Raw genomic sequence first — 18685 nt, forward strand, 5'->3', positions numbered from 1 at the left:
TCATTACAGCAAGTGTCTCACCACTAGAGTTGATATTTTATCCTTGCTTCAACTGTAAAACAGTCTTGCAGTGTTTAGCTTGTAAAAAATGACTACAGAAGCTAAAATATGACATTAATTATGATAACATTGTTGTTGTTGTGTTTTAAACCTTTTCTATCACAGTGGACAGCTTATTCAAGTGCCATCTGGCATGCATGTTCCTTTGTTGCTCATCATTCATCACCAAAAATTATTTTCTTTTTCAATTCTTATGACTGTACTGATTGTATTGAATAAAATCCACATCTAGCATAACCAATTAATGCTGCAAAGTGCTCCAGTGGCGCAATTGGTCAGCGCGCGGTACTTATAACACAGTATCTGTTGAGCAATGCCGAGGCTGTGAGTTCAAGCCTCACCTGGAGCAGCTTAGTAGAATGTTTTTTTTTCCTTTTTTTATGTCATTAGTCATTGATTATAAACTGCTACCTTAATGTTTAATATGATATTACAAAGGATGGAAGAAAGAAAGAAAAAACACAAACATGATTGTGCATTTAAGTTGTCAGCACACATCTGCTTTGGTTCAAATGCACTGCATATCTTCCTTCAGTCAGCCAACAAAACAGCAATGGAAAAGATTAACATACTGTTGGTAAAGCAGTTGCATCAAATTGATTTTCTGCAATATAGCATGATAATCCATACTGACAGCTCTGGATAGTACCAGCATATTTCTTGCTGGACTTGGTAATGCAAAGAACACAGTAAACAGCTTCACTTTTTCCTCAAAAATAAATAATTGACTATTATAAACCTAACAGTCTTAAATAAGAACATCAGTAAGCACCACTGGCATAATGGATAAGTCACTGCCCTCCTAAGACAGGGGGTCCAAGTTCCATATGGGGTGGAAGTCATTACAGCAAGTGTCTCATCACTAGAGTTGATATTTTATCCTTGCTTCGACTGTAAAACAGTCTTGCAGTGTTTAGCTTGCAAAAAATGACTACAGAAGCTAAAATATGACATTTATTATGATAACATTGTTGTTTTTTTTAAACATTTTCTATCACCGTGGACAGCTTATTTAAGTACCATCTGGCATGCATGTTCCTTTGTTGCTCATCATTCATCACCAAAAATGATTTTCCTTTTCAATTCTTATGACTGTACTGATTGTATTGGATAAAATCCACATCTAGCATAACCAAATAATGCTGCAAAGTGCTCCAGTGGCGCAATTGGTCAGCACGCGGTACTTATAAGACAGTATCTGTTGAGCAATGCCGAGGTTGTGAGTTCAAGCCTCACCTGGAGCAGCTTTGTATAATGTTTTTTTTTTCCTTTTTTTATGTCATTAGTCATTGAATATAAACTGCTACCTTAATGTTTAATATGATATTACAAAGGATGGAAGAAAGAAAGAAAAAACACAAACATGATTGTGCATTTAAGTTGTCAGCACACATCTGCTTTGGTTCAAATGCACTGCATATCTTCCTTCAGTCAGCCAACAAAACAGCAATGGAAAAGATTAACATACTGTTGGTAAAGCAGTTGCATCAAATTGATTTTCTGCAATATAGCATGATAATCCATACTGACAGCTCTGGATATTACCAGCACATTTCTTGCTGGACTTGGTAATGCAAAGAACACAGTAAACAGCTTCACTTTTTTTCAAAAATAAATAATTGACTATTAAAAACCTATCAGTCTTAAATAAGGACATCAGTAAGCACCACTGGCATAATGGATAAGGCACTGTTCTCCTAAGCCAGTGGTTGTGGGTTTAAGTCCCGTCTGAGTTGGAAGTCATTACAGCAAGTGTCTCATCACTAGAGTTGATATTTTATCCTTCCTTCAATTGTAAAACAGTCTTGCAGTGTTTAGCTTGTAAAAAATGACCACAGAAGCTAAAATATGAAATTTATTATGATAACATTGTTGTTGTTGTTTTTTAAACCTTTTCTATCACCGTGGACAGCTTATTAAAGTGCCATCTGGCATGCATGTTCCTTTGTTGCTCATCATTCATCACCGAAAATGATTTTCTTTTTCAATTCTTATGAATGTACTGATTGTATTGAATAAAATCCACATCTAGCATAACCAATTAATGCTGCAAAGTGCTCCAGTGGCACAATTGGTCAGCGCGCAAAACTTATAATGACAGTATCTGTTGAGCAATGCCAAAGTTGTGAGTTCAAGCCTCACCTGAAGCATCATTGTATACTGTTTTTTTTTTTCCTTTTCTTATGTCATTAGTCATTGATTATAAACTGCTACCTTAATATTTAATATGATATTACAAAGGATGGAAGAAAGAAAGAAAAACACAAACATGATTGTGCATTTAAGTTGTCAGCACACATCTGCTTTGGTTCAAATGCACTGCATATCTTCCTTCAGTCAGCCAACAAAACAGCAATGGAAAAGAATAACATACTGTTGGTAAAGCAGTTGCATCAAATTGATTTTCTGCAATATAGCATGATAATCCATACTGACAGCTCTGGATAGTACCAGCATATTTCTTGCTGGACTTGGTAATGCAAAGAACACAGTAAACAGCTTCACTTTTTCCTCAAAAATAAATAATTGACTATTAAAAACCTAACAGTCTTAAATAAGAACATCAGTAAGCACCACTGGCATAATGGATAAGTCACTGCCCTCCTAAGACAGGGGGTCCAAGTTCCATATGGGGTGGAAGTCATTACAGCAAGTGTCTCATCACTAGAGTTGATATTTTATCCTTGCTTCGACTGTAAAACAGTCTTGCAGTGTTTAGCTTGCAAAAAATGACCACAGAAGCAAAAATATGACATTTATTATAATAACATTGTTGTTGTTTTTTTTAAACATTTTCTATCACCGTGGACAGCTTATTTAAGTACCATCTGGCATGCATGTTCCTTTGTTGCTCATCATTCATCACCAAAAATGATTTTCTTTTTCAATTCTTATGACTGTACTGATTACATTGAATAAAATCCACATCTAGCATAACCAAAAAATGTTGCAAAGTTCTCCAGTGGCGCGATTGGTCAGCGCGCGGTACTTATAAGACAGTATCTGTTGAGCAAGGCCGAGGTTGTGAGTTCAAGCCTCACCTGGAGCATCTTTGTATACTGTTTTTTTTCCTTTTCTTATGTCATTAGTCATTGATTATAAACTGGTAGCCTTAATATTTAATATGATATTACAAAGGATGGAAGAAAGAAAGAAAACACACAAACATGATTGTGCATTTAAGTTGTCAGCACACATCTGCTTTGGTTCAAATGCACTGCATATCTTCCTTCAGTCAGCCAACAAAACAGCAATGGAAAAGAAAAACATACTGTTGGTAAAGCAGTTGCATCAAATTGATTTTCTGCAATATAGCATAATAATCCATACTGACAGCTCTGGATAGTACCAGCACATTTCTTGCTGGACTTGGTAATGCAAAGAACACAGTAAACAGCTTAATTTTTTCCCCAAAAATAAATAATTGACTATTAAAACCCTATCAGTCTTAAATAAGGACATCAGTAAGCACCACTGGCATAATGGATAAGGCACTGTTCTCCTAAGCCAGTGGTTGTGGGTTTAAGTCCAGTCTGAGTTGGAAGTCATTACAGCAAGTGTCTCATCAGTAGAGTTGATATTTTATCCTTCCTTCAACTGTAAAACAGTCTTGCAGTGTTAAGCTTGCAAAAAATGACCACAGAAGCTAAAATATGACATTTATTATGATAACATTGTTGTTGGTTTTTTTTTAAACATTTTCTATCACCGTGGACAGCTTATTTAAGTACCATCTGGCATGCATGTTCCTTTGTTGCTCATCATTCATCACCAAAAATGATTTTCTTTTTCAATTCTTATGACTGTACTGATTGCATTGAATAAAATCCACATCTAGCATAACCAGTCAATGATGCAAAGTGCTCCAGTGGTGCAATTGGTCAGCGCGCGGTACTTATAAGACAGTATCTGTTGAGCAATGCCGAGGTTGTGAGTTCAAGCCTCACCTGGAGCATCTTTGTCTACTGTTTTTTTTCCTTTTCTTATGTCATTAGTCATTGATTATAAACTGGTAGCCTTAATATTTAATATGATATTACAAAGGATGGAAGAAAGAAAGAAAACACACAAACATGATTGTGCATTTAAGTTGTCAGCACACATCTGCTTTGGTTCAAATGCGCTGCATATCTTCCTTCAGTCAGCCAACAAAACAGCAATGGAAAAGATTAACATACTGTTGGTAAAGCAGTTGCATCAAATTGATTTTCTGCAATATAGCATGATAATCCATACTGACAGCTCTGGATAGTACCAGCACATTTCTTGCTGGACTTGGTAATGCAAAGAACACAGTAAACAGCTTCACTTTTCCCTCAAAAATAAATAATTGACTATTAAAAACCTATCAGTCTTAAATATAGACATCAGTAAGCACCACTGGCATAATGGATATGGCACTGTTCTCCTAAGCCAGTGGTTGTGGGTTTAAGTCCAGTCTGAGTTGGAAGTAATTACAGCAAGTGTCTCATCACTAGAGTTGATATTTTATCCTTGCTTCAACTGTACAACAGTCTTGCAGTGTTTAGCTTGTAAAAAATGACCACAGAAGCTAAAATATGACATTAATTATGATCACATTGTTGTTGTTGTTTTTTAAACCTTTTCTATCACCGTGAACAGCTCATTCAAGTGCCATCTGGCATGCATGTTCCTTTGTTGCTCATCATTCATCACCAAAAATGATTTTCTTTTTCAATTCTTATGACTGTACTGATTGTATTGAATAAAATCCACATCTAGCATAACCAATTAATGCTGCAAAATACTCAAGTGGCACAATTGGTCAGCGCGCAGTACTTATAAAACAGTATCTGTTGAGCAATGCCGAGGTTGTGAGTTCAAGCCTCACCTGGAGCATCTTTGTATACTGTGTTTTTTTCCTTTTCTTATGTCATTAGTCATTGATTATAAACTGGTAGCCTTAATATTTAATATGATATTACAAAGGATGGAAGAAAGAAAGAAAACACACAAACATGATTGTGCATTTAAGTTGTCAGCACACATCTGCTTTGGTTCAAATGCACTGCATATCTTCCTTCAGTCAGCCAACAAAACAGCAATGGAAAAGAATAACATACTGTTGGTAAAGCAGTTGCATCAAATTGATTTTCTGCAATATAGCATGATAATCAATACTGACAGCTCTGGATAGTACCAGCACATTTCTTGCTGAACTTGGTAATGCAAAGAACACAGTAAACAGCTTCAATTTTTAAAAATAAATACATAATTGACTATTAAAACCCTATCAGTCTTAAATAAGGACATCAGTAAGCACCACTGGCATAATGGATAAGGCACTGTTCTCCTAAGCCAGTGGTTGTGGGTTTAAGTCCCGTATGAGTTGGAAGTCATTACAGCAAGTGTCTCATCACTAGAGTTGATATTTTATCCTTGCTTCAACTGTAAAACAGTCTTGCAGTGTTTAACTTGTAAAAAATGACCACAGAAGCTAAAATATGACATTAATTATGATAACATTGTTGTTGTTGTTGTCTTTTAAACCTTTTCTATCACAGTGGACAGCTTATTCAAGTGCCATCTGGCATGCATGTTCCTTTGTTGCTCATCATTCATCACCGAAAATGATTTTCTTTTTCAATTCTTATGACTGTACTGATTGTATTGAATAAAATCCACATCTAGCATAACCAAATAATGCTGAAAAGTGCTCCAGTGACGCAATTGGTCAGCGCGCGGTACTTATAAGACAGTATCTGTTGAGCAATGCCGAGGTTGTGAGTTCAAGCCTCACCTGGAGCATCTTTGTATACTGTTTTTTTTCCTTTTCTTATGTCATTAGTCATTGATTATAAACTGCTACCTTAATATTTAATATGATATTACAAAGGATGGAAGAAAGAAAGAAAAAACACAAACATGATTGTGCATTAAAGTTGTCAGCACACATCTACTTTGGTTCAAATGCACTGCATATCTTCCTTCAGTCAGCCAACAAAACAGCAATGGAAAAGATTAACATACTGTTGGTAAAGCAGTTGCATCAAATTGATTTTCTGCAATATAGCATGATAATCCATACTGACAGCTCTGGATAGTACCAGCACATTTCTTGCTGGACTTGGTAATGCAAAGAACACAGTAAACAGCTTCAATTTTAAAAAAAATAATAATAATTGACTATTAAAACCCTATCAGTCTTAAATAAGGACATCAGTAAGCACCACTGGCATAATGGATAAGGCACTGTTCTCCTAAGCCAGTGGTTGTGGGTTTAAGTCCCGTCTGAGTTGGAAGTCATTACAGCAAGTGGCTCATCACTATAGTTGATATTTTATCCTTGCTTTAACTGTAAAACAGTCTTGCAGTGTTTAGCTTGTAAAAAATGACCACAGAAGCTAAAATATGACATTAATTATGATAACATTGTTGTTGTTTTTTAAACCTTTTCTATCACAGTGGACAGCTTATTCAAGTGCCATCTGGCATGCATGTTACTTTGCTGCTCATCATTCATCACCAAAAATGATTTTCTTTTTCAATTCTTATGACTGTACTGATTGTATTGAATAAAATCCACATCTAGCATAACCAATTAATGCTGTAAAGTGCTCCAGTGGCGCAATTGGTCAGCGCTTGGTTCTTATAAGACAGTATCTGTTGAGCAATGCCAAGGTTGTGAGTTCAAGCCTCACCTGGAGCAGATTTGTATAATGTTTTTTTTTTCTTTTTTTATGTCATTAGTCATTGATTATAAACTCCTACCTTAATGTTTAATATGATATTACAAAGGATGGAAGAAAGAAATAAAAAACACAAACATGATTGTGCATTTAAGTTGTCAGCACACATCTGCTTTGGTTCAAATGCACTGCATATCTTCCTTCAGTCAGCCAACAAAACAGCAATGGAAAAGATTAACATACTGTTGGTAAAGCAGTTGCATCAAATTGATTTTCTGCAATATAGCATGATAATCCATACTGACAGCTCTGGATAGTACCAGCACATTTCTTGCTGGACTTGGTAATGCAAAGAACACAGTAAACAGCTTCACTTTTTTTCAAAAATAAATAATTGACTATTAAAAACCTATCAGTCTTAAATAAGGACATCAGTAAGCAACACTGGCATAATGGATAAGGCACTGTTCTCCTAAGCCAGTGGTTGTGGGTTTACGTCCCGTCTGAGTTGGAAGTCATTACAGCAAGTGTCTCATCACTAGAGTTGATATTTTATCCTTGCTTCAACTGTAAAACAGTCTTGCAGTGTTTAGCTTGTAAAAAGTGACCACAGAAGCTAAAATATGACATTAATTATGATAACATTGTTGTTGTTGTTTTTTAAACCTTTTCTATCACCGTGGACAGCTTATTCAAGTGCCATCTGGCATGCATGTTCCTTTGTTGCTCATCATTCATCACCAAAAATTATTTTCTTTTTCAATTCTTATGACTGTACTGATTGTATTGAATAAAATCCACATCTAGCATAACCAATTAATGCTGCAAAGAGCTCCAGTGGCGCAATTGGTCAGCACGCGGTACTTATAAGACAGTATCTGTTGAGCAATGCTGAGGTTGTGAGTTCAAGCATCATTGTATTCTTTTTTTTTACTTTTCTTATGTCATTAGTCATTGATTATAAACTGCTACCTTAATATTTAATATGATATTACAAAGGATGGAAGAAAGAAAGAAAAAACACAAACATGATTGTGCATTTAAGTTGTCAGCACACATCTGCTTTGGTTCAAATGCACTGCATATCTTCCTTCAGTCAGCCAACAAAACAGCAATGGAAAAGATTAACATACTGTTGGTAAAGCAGTTGCATCAAAGTGATTTTCTGCAATATAGCATGATAATCCATACTGACAGCTCTGGATAGTACCAGCATATTTCTTGCTGGACTTGGTAATGCAAAGAACACAGTAAACAGCTTCACTTTTTCCTCAAAAATAAATAATTGACTATTAAAAACCTAACAGTCTTAAATAAGAACATCAGTAAGCACCACTGGCATAATGGATAAGTCACTGCCCTCCTAAGACAGGGGGTCCAAGTTCCATATGGGGTGGAAGTCATTACAGCAAGTGTCTCATCACTAGAGTTGATATTTTATCCTTACTTCGACTGTAAAACAGTCTTGCAGTGTTTAGCTTGCAAAAAATGACCACGGAAGCTAAAATATGACATTTATTATGATAACATTGTTGTTGTTTTTTTTAAACATTTTCTATCACCGTGGACAGCTTATTTAAGTACCATCTGGCATGCATGTTCCTTTGTTGCTCATCATTCATCACCAAAAATGATTTTCTTTTTCAATTCTTATGTCTGTACTGATTGCATTGAATAAAATCCACATCTAGCATAACCAATTAATGCTGCAAAGTGCTCCAGTGGCTCAATTGGTCAGCGCGTGGTACTTATAAGACAGTATCTGTTGAGCAATGCCGAGGTTGTGAGTTCAAGTCTCACCTGGAGCAGCTTTGTATAATGTTTTTTTTTCCTTTTTTTATGTCATTAGTCATTGATTATAAACTGCTACCTTAATATTTAATATGATATTAGAAAGGATGGAAGAAAGAAAGAAAGAAAAAACACAAACATGATTGTGCATTTAAGTTGTCAGCACACATCTGCTTTGGTTCAAATGCACTGCATATCTTCCTTCAGTCAGCCAACAAAACAGCAATGGAAAAGATTAACATACTGTTGGTAAAGCAGTTGCATCATATTGATTTTCTGCAATATAGCATGATAATCCATACTGACAGCTCTGGATAGTACCAGCACATTTCTTGCTGGACGTGGTAATGGAAAGAACACAGTAAACAGCTTCACTTTTTTTCAAAAATAAATAATTGACTATTAAAAACCTACCAGTCTTAAATAAGGACATCAGTAAGCACCACTGGCATAATGGATAAGGCACTGTTTTCCTAAGCCAGTGGTTGTGGGTTTAAGTCCCGTCTGAGTTGGAAGTCATTACAGCAAGTGTCTCATCAGTAGAGTTGATATTTTATCCTTGCTTCAACTGTAAAACAGTCTTGCAGTGTTTAGCTTGTAAAAAGTGACCACAGAAGCTAAAATATGACATTAATTATGATAACATTGTTGTTGTTGTTTTTTAAACCTTTTCTATCACCGTGGACAGCTTATTCAAGTGCCATCTGGCATGCATGTTCCTTTTTGTTGCTCATCATTCATCACCAAAAATTATTTTCTTTTTCAATTCTTATGACTGTACTGATTGTATTGAATAAAATCCACATCTAGCATAACCAATTAATGCTGCAAAGAGCTCCAGTGGCGCAATTGGTCAGCACGCGGTACTTATAAGACAGTATCTGTTGAGCAATGCTGAGGTTGTGAGTTCAAGCATCATTGTATACTTTTTTTTTACTTTTCTTATGTCATTAGTCATTGATTATAAACTGCTACCTTAATATTTAATATGATATTACAAAGGATGGAAGAAAGAAAGAAAAAACACAAACATGATTGTGCATTTAAGTTGTCAGCACACATCTGCTTTGGTTCAAATGCACTGCATATCTTCCTTCAGTCAGCCAACAAAACAGCAATGGAAAAGATTAACATACTGTTGGTAAAGCAGTTGCATCAAAGTGATTTTCTGCAATATAGCATGATAATCCATACTGACAGCTCTGGATAGTACCAACATATTTCTTGCTGGACTTGGTAATGCAAAGAACACAGTAAACAGCTTCACTTTTTCCTCAAAAATAAATAATTGACTATTAAAAACCTAATAGTCTTAAATAAGAACATCAGTAAGCACCACTGGCATAATGGATAAGTCACTGCCCTCCTAAGACAGGGGGTCCAAGTTCCATATGGGGTGGAAGTCATTACAGCAAGTGTCTCATCACTAGAGTTGATATTTTATCCTTACTTCGACTGTAAAACAGTCTTGCAGTGTTTAGCTTGCAAAAAATGACCACGGAAGCTAAAATATGACATTTATTATGATAACATTGTTGTTGTTTTTTTTAAACATTTTCTATCACCGTGGACAGCTTATTTAAGTACCATCTGGCATGCATGTTCCTTTGTTGCTCATCATTCATCACCAAAAATGATTCTCTTTTTCAATTCTTATGACTGTACTGATTGCATTGAATAAAATCCACATCTAGCATAACCAATAAATGTTGCAAAGCGCTCCAGTGGCGCAATTGGTCAGCACGCGGTACTTATAAAACAGTATCTGTTGAGCAATGCCGAGGTTGTGAGTTCAAGCCTCACCTGGAGCATCTTTGAATACTGTTTTTTTTTCCTTTTCTTATGTCATTAGTCATTGATTATAAACTGGTAGCCTTAATATTTAATATGATATTACAAAGGATGGAAGAAAGAAAGAAAACACACAAACATGATTGTGCATTTAAGTTGTCAGCACACATCTGCTTTGGTTCAAATGCACTGCATATCTTCCTTCAGTCAGCCAACAAAACAGCAATGGAAAAGAATAACATACTGTTGGTAAAGCAGTTGCATCAAATTGATTTTCTGCAATATAGCATGATAATCCATACTGACAGCTCTGGATAGTACCAGCACATTTCTTGCTGGACTTGGTAATGCAAAGAACACAGTAAACAGCTTCACTTTTTTTCAAAAATAAATAATTGACTATTAAAACCCTATCAGTCTTAAATAAGGACTTCAGTAAGCACCACTGGCATAATGGATAAGGCACTGTTCTCCTAAGCCAGTGGTTGTGGGTTTAAGTCCCGTCTGAGTTGGAAGTCATTACAGCAAGTGTCTCATCACTAGAGTTGATATTTTATCCTTGCTTCAACTGTAAAACAGTCTTGCAGTGTTTAGCTTGTAAAAAAATGACCACAGAAGCTAAAATATGACATTAATTATGATAACATTGTTGTTGTTGTTTTTTAAACCTTTTCTATCACTGTGGACAGCTTATTCAAGTGCCATCTGGCATGCATGTTCCTTTGTTGCTCATCATTCATCACCAAAAATTATTTTCTTTTTCAATTCTTATGACTGTACTGATTGTATTGAATAAAATCCACATCTAGCATAACCAATTAACGCTGCAAAGTGCTCCAGTGGCGCAATTGGTCAGCGCGCGGTACTTATAAGACAGTATCTGTTGAGCAATGCCGAGGTTGTGAGTTCAAGCCTCACCTGGAGCAGCTTTGTATAATGCTTTTTTTTCCTTTTTTTATGTCATTAGTCATTGATTATAAACTGCTTCCTTAATATTTAATATGATATTACAAAGGATGGAAGAAAGAAAGAAAAAACACAAACATGATTGTGCATTTAAGTTGTCAGCACACATCTGCTTTGGTTCAAATGCACTGCATATCTTCCTTCAGTCAGCCAACAAAACAGCAATGGAAAAGATTAACATACTGTTGGTAAAGCAGTTGCATCAAATTGATTTTCTGCAATATAGCATGATAATCCATACTGACAGCTCTGGATAGTACCAGCACATTTCTTGCTGGACTTGGTAATGCAAAGAACACAGTAAACAGCTTCACTTTTTTTCAAAAATAAATAATTGACTATTAAAAACCTATCAGTCTTAAATAAGGACATCAGTAAGCACCACTGGCATAATGGATAAGGCACTGTTCTCCTAAGCCAGTGGTTGTGGGTTTAAGTCCCGTCTGAGTTGGAAGTCATTACAGCAAGTGTCTCATCACTAGAGTTGATATTTTATCCTTGCTTCAACTGTAAAACAGTCTTGCATTGTTTAGCTTGTAAAAAATGACCACAGAAGCTAAAATATGACATTTATTATGATAACATTTTTGTTGTTGTTTTTTAAACCTTTTCTATCACCGTGGACAGCTAATTCAAGTGCCATCTGGCATGCGTGTTCCTTTGTTGCTCATCATTCATCACCAAAAATTATTTTCTTTTTCAATTCTTATGAATGTACTGATTGTATTGAATAAAATCCACATCTAGCATAACCAATCAATGCTGCAAAGTGCTCCAGTGGCGCAATTGGTCAGCGCGCGAAACTTATAAGACAGTATCTGTTGAGCAATGCCAAGGTTGTGAGTTCAAGCCTCACCTGGAGCATCTTTGTATACTGTTTTTTTTTCCTTATCTTATGTCATTAGTCATTGATTATAAACTGCTACCTTAATATTTAATATGATATTACAAAGGATGGAAGAAAGAAAGAAAAAACACAAACATGATTGTGCATTTAACTTGTCAGCACACATCTGCTTTGGTTCAAATGCACTGCATATCTTCCTTCAGTCAGCCAACAAAACAGCAATGGAAAAGATTAACATACTGTTGGTAAAGCAGTTGCATCAAATTGATTTTCTGCAATATAGCATGATAATCCATACTGACAGCTCTGGATAGTACCAGCACATTTCTTGCTGGACTTGTAATGCAAAGAACACAGTAAACAGCTTCACTTTTTTTCAAAAATAAATAATTGACTATTAAAAACCTATCAGTCTTAAATAAGGACATCAGTAAGCAACACTGGCATAATAAATAAGGCACTGTTCTCCTAAGCCAGTGGTTGTGGGTTTAAGTCCCGTCTGAGTTGGAAGTCATTACAGCAAGTGTCTCATCACTAGAGTTGATATTTTATCCTTGCTTCAACTGTAAAACAGTCTTGCAGTGTTTAGCTTGTAAAAAATGACCACAGAAGCTAAAATATGACATGAATTATGATAACATTGTTGTTGTTGTTGCTTTTTAAACCTTTTCTATCACAGTGGACAGCTTATTCAAATGCAATCTGGCATGCATGTTCCTTTGTTGCTCATCATTCATCACCAAAAATGATTTTCTTTTTCAATTCTTAAGACTGTACTGATTGTATTGAATAAAATCCACATCTAGCATAACCAATTAATGCTGCAATGTGCTCCAGTGGCGCAAGTGGTCAGCGCGCGGTACTTATAAGACAGTATCTGTTGAGCAATGCCGAGGTTGTGAGTTCAAGCCTCACCTGGAGCATCTTTGTATACTGTTTTTTTCCTTTTCTTATGTCATTAGTCATTGATTATAAACTGCTACCTTAATATTTAATATGATATTACAAAGGATGGAAGAAAGAAAGAAAAAACACAAACATGATTGTGCATTTAACTTGTCAGCACACATCTGCTTTGGTTCAAATGCACTGCATATCTTCCTTCAGTCAGCCAACAAAACAGCAATGGAAAAGATTAACATACTGTTGGTAAAGCAGTTGCATCAAATTGATTTTCTGCAATATAGCATGATAATCCATACTGACAGCTCTGGATAGAACCAGCACATTTCTTGCTGGACTTGGTAATGCAAAGAACACAGTAAACAGCTTCACTTTTTCCTCAAAAATAAATAATTGACTATTAAAAACCTAACAGTCTTAAATAAGAACATCAGTAAGCACCACTGGCATAATGGATAAGTCACTGCCCTCCTAAGACAGGGGGTCCAAGTTCCATATGGGGTGGAAGTCATTACAGCAAGTGTCTCATCACTAGAGTTGATATTTTATCCTTGCTTCAACTGTAAAACAGTCTTGCAGAGTTTAGCTTGCAAAAAATGACCACAGAAGCTAAAATATGACATTTATTATGATAACATTGTTGTTGTTGTTTTTTTAAACCTTTTCTATCACAGTGGACAGCTTATTCAAGTGCCATCTGGCATGCATGTTCCTTTGTTGCTCATCATTCATCACCAAAAATGATTTTCTTTTTCAATTCTTATGACTGTACTGATTGCATTGAATAAAATCCACATCTAGCATAACCAATCAATGTTGCAAAGCGCTCCAGTGGCGCAATTGGTCAGCGCGCGGTACTTATAAGACAGTATCTGTTGAGCAATGCCGAGGTTGTGAGTTCAAGCCTCACCTGGAGTATCTTTGTATACTAATTTTTTTCCTTTTCTTATGTCATTAGTCATTGATTATAAACTTGTAGCCTTAATATTTAATATGATATTACAAAGGATGGAAGAAAGAAAGAAAAAACACAAACATGATTGTGCATTTAAGTTGTCAGCACACATCTGCTTTGGTTCAAATGCACTGCATATCTTCCTTCAGTCAGCCAACAAAACAGCAATGGAAAAGATTAACATACTGTTGGTAAAGCAGTTGCATCAAATTGATTTTCTGCAATATAGCATGATAATCCATACTGACAGCTCTGGATAGTACCAGCACATTTCTTGCTGGACTTGGTAATGCAAAGAACACAGTAAACAGCTTCACTTTTTTAAAAAAATAAATAATTGACTATTAAAAACCTAACAGTCTTAAATAAGGACATCAGTAAGCACCACTGGAATAATGGATAAGGCACTGTTCTCCTAAGCCAGTGGTTGTGGGTTTAAGTCCCATCTGAGTTGGAAGTCATTACAGCAAGTGTCTCATCACTAGAGTTGATATTTTATCCTTGCTTCAACTGTAAAACAGTATTGCAGTGTTTAGCTTGTAAAAAGTGACCACAGAAGCTAAAATATGACATTAATTATGATAAAATTGTTGTTGTTGTTTTTTAAACCTTTTCTATCACAGTGGACAGCTTATTCAAGTGCCATCTGGCATGCATGTTCCTTTGTTGCTCATCATTCATCACCAAAACTGATTTTTTTTTTCAATTCTTATGACTGTACTGATTGTATTAAATAAAATCCACATCTAGCATAACCAGACAATGCTGCAAAGTGCTCCAGTGGTGCAATTGGTCAGCGCGTGGTACTTATAAGACAGTATCTGTTGAGCAATGCTGAGGTTGTGAGTTCGAGCCTCACCTGGAGCTTCTTTGTATACTGTTTTTTTCCTTTTCTTATGTCATTAGTCATTGATTATAAACTGCTACCTTAATATTTAATATGATATTACAAAGGATGGAAGAAAGAAAGAAAAAACACAAACATGATAGTGCATTTAAGTTGTCAGCACACATCTGCTTTGGTTTAAATGCACTGCATATCTTCCTTCAGTCAGCCAACAAAACAGCAATGGAAAAGATTAACATACTGTTGGTAAAGCAGTTGCATCAAATTGATTTTCTGCAATATAGCATGATAATCCATACTGACAGCTCTGGATAATACCAGCACATTTCTTGCTGGACTTGGTAATGCAAAGAACACAGTAAAAAGCTTCATATTTTTAAAAAAAATAAATAATTGACTATTAAAAACCTATCAGTCTTAAATAAGGACATCAGTAAGCACCACTGGCATAATGGATAAGGCACTGTTCTCCTAAGCCAGTGGTTGTGGGTTTAAGTCCCGTCTGAGTTGGAAGTCATTACAGCAAGTGTCTCATCACTAGAGTTGATATTTTATCCTTGCTTCAACTGTAAAACAGTCTTGCAGTGTTTAGCTTGTAAAAAATGACCACAGAAGCTAAAATATGACATTAATTATGATAACATTGTTGTTTTTTAAACCTTTTTTATCACCGTGGACAGCTTATTCAAGTGCCATCTGGCATGCATGTTCCTTTGTTGCTCATCAGTCATCACCAAAAATGATTTTCTTTTTCAATTCTTATGACTGTACTGATTGTATTGAATAAAATCCACATCTAGCATAACCAAACAATGCTGCAAAGTGCTACAGTGGCGCAATTGGTCGGTGCGCGGTACTTATAAGACAGTATCTGTTGAGCAATGCTGAGGTTGTGAGTTCAAGCTTCACCTGGAGCATCTTTGTATACTGTTCTTTTTCCTTTTCTTATGTCATTAGTCATTGATTATAAACTGCTACCTTAATATTTAATATGATATTACAAAGGATGGAAGAAAGAAAGAAAAAACACAAACATGATTGTGCATTTAAGTTGTCAGCACACATCTGCTTTGGTTCAAATGCACTGCATATCTTCCTTCAGTCAGCCAACAAAACAGCAATGGAAAAGATTAACATACTGTTGGTAAAGCAGTTGCATCAAATTGATTTTCTGCTATATAGCATGATAATCCATACTGACAGCTCTGGATAGTACCAGCACATTTCTTGCTGGACTTGGTAATGCAAAGAACACAGTAAACAGCTTCACTTTTTTTCAAAAATAAATAATTGACTATTAAAAACCTAACAGTCTTAAATAAGAACATCAGTAAGCACCACTGGCATAATGGATAAGGCACTGTTCTCCTAAGACAGTGGTTGTGGGTTTAAGTCCCGCCTGAGTTGGAAGTCATTACAGCAAGTGTCTCATCACTAGAGTTGATATTTTATCCTTGCTTCAACTGTAAAACAGTCTTGCAGTGTTTAGCTTGTAAAAAATGACCACAGAAGCTAAAATATGACATTAATTATGATAACATTGTTGTTGTTGTTTTTAAAACCTTTTCTATCACCGTGGACAGCTTATTCAAGTGCCATCTGGCATGCATGTTCCTTTGTTGCTCATCATTCATCACCAAAAATGATTTTCTTTTTCAATTCTTATGACTGTACTGATTGTATTGAATAAAAACCACATCTAGCATAACCAATTAATGCTGCAAAGTGTTCCAGTGGCGTAATTGGTCAGCGCGCGGTTCTTATAAGACAGTGTCTGTTGAGCAATGCAGAGGTTGTGAGTTCAAGCCTCACCTGGAGCATCTTTTTATCCTGTTTTTTTTCCTTTTCTTATGTCATTAGTCATTGATTAAATTAATATTTAACATCTGCTTTGGTTCAAATGCACTGCATATCTTCCTTCAGTCAGCCAACAAAACAGCAATGGAAAAGATTAACATACTATTGGTAAAGCAGTTGCATCAAATTGATTTTCTGCAATATAGCATGATAATCCATACTGACAGCTCTGGATAGTACCAGCACATTTCTTGCTGGACTTGGTAATGCAAAGAACACAGTAAACAGCTTCACTTTTTTTCAAAAATAAATAATTGACTATTAAAAACCTATCAGTCTTAAATAAGGACATCAGTAAGCACCACTGGCATAATGGATAAGGCACTGTTCTCCTAAGCCAGTGGTTGTGGGTTTAAGTCCCGTCTGAGTTGGAAGTCATTACAGCAAGTGTCTCATCACTAGAGTTGATATTTTATCCTTGCTTTAACTGTAAAACAGTCTTGCAGTGTTTAGCTTGTAAAAAATGACCACAGAAGCTAAAATATGACATTAATTATGATAACATTGCTGTTTTTTAAACCTTTTTTATCACCGTGGACAGCTTATTCAAGTGCCATCTGGCATGCATGTTCCTTTGTTGCTCATCATTCATCACCAAAAATGATTTTCTTTTTCAATTCTTATGACTGTACTGATTGTATTGAATAAAATCCACATCTAGCATAACCAAACAGTTCTGCAAAGTGCTCCAGTGGTGCAATTGGTCAGCGTGTGGTACTTATAAGACAGTATCTGTTGAGCAATGCTGAGGTTGTGAGTTCAAGCCTCACCTGGAGCATCTTTGTATACTGTTTTTTTTCCTTTTCTTATGTCATTAGTCATTGATTATAAACTGCTACCTTAATATTTAATATGATATTACAAAGGATGGAAGAAAGAAAGAAAAAACACAAACATGATTGTGCATTTAAGTTGTCAGCACATATCTGCTTTGGTTCAAATGCACTGCATATCTTCCTTCAGTCAGCCAACAAAACAGCAATGGAAAAGATTAACATACTGTTGGTAAAGCAGTTGCATCAAATTGATTTTCTGCTATATAGCATGATAATCCAGACTGACAGCTCTGGATAGTACCAGCACATTTCTTGCTGGACTTGGTAATGCAAAGAACACAGTAAACAGCTTCACTTTTTCCTCAAAAATAAATAATTGACTATTAAAAACCTAACAGTCTTAAATAAGAACATTAGTAAGCACCACTGGCATAATGGATAATTCACTGCCCTCCTAAGCCAGGGGGTCCAAGTCCCATATGGGGTGAAAGTAATTACAGCAAGTGTCTCATCACTAGAGTTGATATTGTATCCTTGCTTCAACTGTAAAACAGTCTTGCAGTGTTTAGCTTGTAAAAAATGACCACAGAAGCTAAAATATGACATTAATTATGATAACATTGTTGTTGTTGTTTTTTAAACCTTTTCTATCACCATGGACAGCTTATTCAAGTGCCATCTGGCATGCATGTTCCTTTGTTGCTCATCATTCATCACCAAAAATGATTTTCTTTTTCAATTCTTATGACTGTACTGATTGTATTGAATAAAATCCACATCTAGCATAACCAATTAACGCTGCAAAGTGCTCTAGTGGCGCAATTGGTCAGCACGCGGTACTTATAAGACAGTATCTGTTGAGCAATGCAGAGGTTGTGAGTTCAAGCCTCACCTGGAGCATCTTTCTATCCATTTTTTTTTTACCTTTTCTTATGTCATTAGTCATTGATTAAATTAATATTTAACATCTGCTTTGGTTCAAATGCACTGCATATCTTCCTTCAGTCAGCCAACAAAACAGCAATGGAAAAGATTAACATACTGTTGGGAAAGCAGTTGCATCAAATTGATTTTCTGCAATATAGCATAATAATCCATACTGACAGCTCTGGATAGTACCAGCACATTTCTTGCTGGACTTGGTAATGCAAAGAACACAGTAAACAGCTTCACTTTTTTTCAAAAATAAATAATTGACTATTAAAAACCTATCAGTCTTACATAAGGACATCAGTAAGCACC

At 35.7% G+C, this 18685-nt stretch overlaps 8 non-coding genes across 8 annotated transcripts; all 8 read left to right on the forward strand.

The window, feature by feature from the left end:
* Positions 1-316: 316 nt before the first annotated feature.
* Positions 317-409, forward strand: TRNAI-UAU (transfer RNA isoleucine (anticodon UAU)). The gene is given in 2 exon segments: positions 317-354; positions 374-409. It is a non-coding gene; the product is annotated as a tRNA-Ile (tRNA).
* Positions 410-1211: 802 nt separating this feature from the next.
* Positions 1212-1304, forward strand: TRNAI-UAU (transfer RNA isoleucine (anticodon UAU)). The gene is given in 2 exon segments: positions 1212-1249; positions 1269-1304. It is a non-coding gene; the product is annotated as a tRNA-Ile (tRNA).
* A 2618-nt stretch (positions 1305-3922) lies between these two features.
* Positions 3923-4015, forward strand: TRNAI-UAU (transfer RNA isoleucine (anticodon UAU)). Its single transcript is given in 2 exon segments — positions 3923-3960; positions 3980-4015. It is a non-coding gene; the product is annotated as a tRNA-Ile (tRNA).
* A 2622-nt stretch (positions 4016-6637) lies between these two features.
* On the forward strand, positions 6638-6730 carry TRNAI-UAU (transfer RNA isoleucine (anticodon UAU)). The gene is given in 2 exon segments: positions 6638-6675; positions 6695-6730. It is a non-coding gene; the product is annotated as a tRNA-Ile (tRNA).
* Positions 6731-10219: 3489 nt separating this feature from the next.
* Positions 10220-10312, forward strand: TRNAI-UAU (transfer RNA isoleucine (anticodon UAU)). The gene is given in 2 exon segments: positions 10220-10257; positions 10277-10312. It is a non-coding gene; the product is annotated as a tRNA-Ile (tRNA).
* Positions 10313-11125: 813 nt separating this feature from the next.
* TRNAI-UAU (transfer RNA isoleucine (anticodon UAU)) lies at positions 11126-11218 on the forward strand. The gene is given in 2 exon segments: positions 11126-11163; positions 11183-11218. It is a non-coding gene; the product is annotated as a tRNA-Ile (tRNA).
* A 1717-nt stretch (positions 11219-12935) lies between these two features.
* On the forward strand, positions 12936-13028 carry TRNAI-UAU (transfer RNA isoleucine (anticodon UAU)). Its single transcript is given in 2 exon segments — positions 12936-12973; positions 12993-13028. It is a non-coding gene; the product is annotated as a tRNA-Ile (tRNA).
* Positions 13029-13833: 805 nt separating this feature from the next.
* On the forward strand, positions 13834-13926 carry TRNAI-UAU (transfer RNA isoleucine (anticodon UAU)). Its single transcript is given in 2 exon segments — positions 13834-13871; positions 13891-13926. It is a non-coding gene; the product is annotated as a tRNA-Ile (tRNA).
* Positions 13927-18685: the final 4759 nt, after the last annotated feature.

This window comes from Pseudophryne corroboree, unplaced genomic scaffold, assembly GCF_028390025.1.
Source record: "Pseudophryne corroboree isolate aPseCor3 unplaced genomic scaffold, aPseCor3.hap2 scaffold_2070, whole genome shotgun sequence".
Taxonomy (NCBI): domain Eukaryota; kingdom Metazoa; phylum Chordata; class Amphibia; order Anura; family Myobatrachidae; genus Pseudophryne; species Pseudophryne corroboree.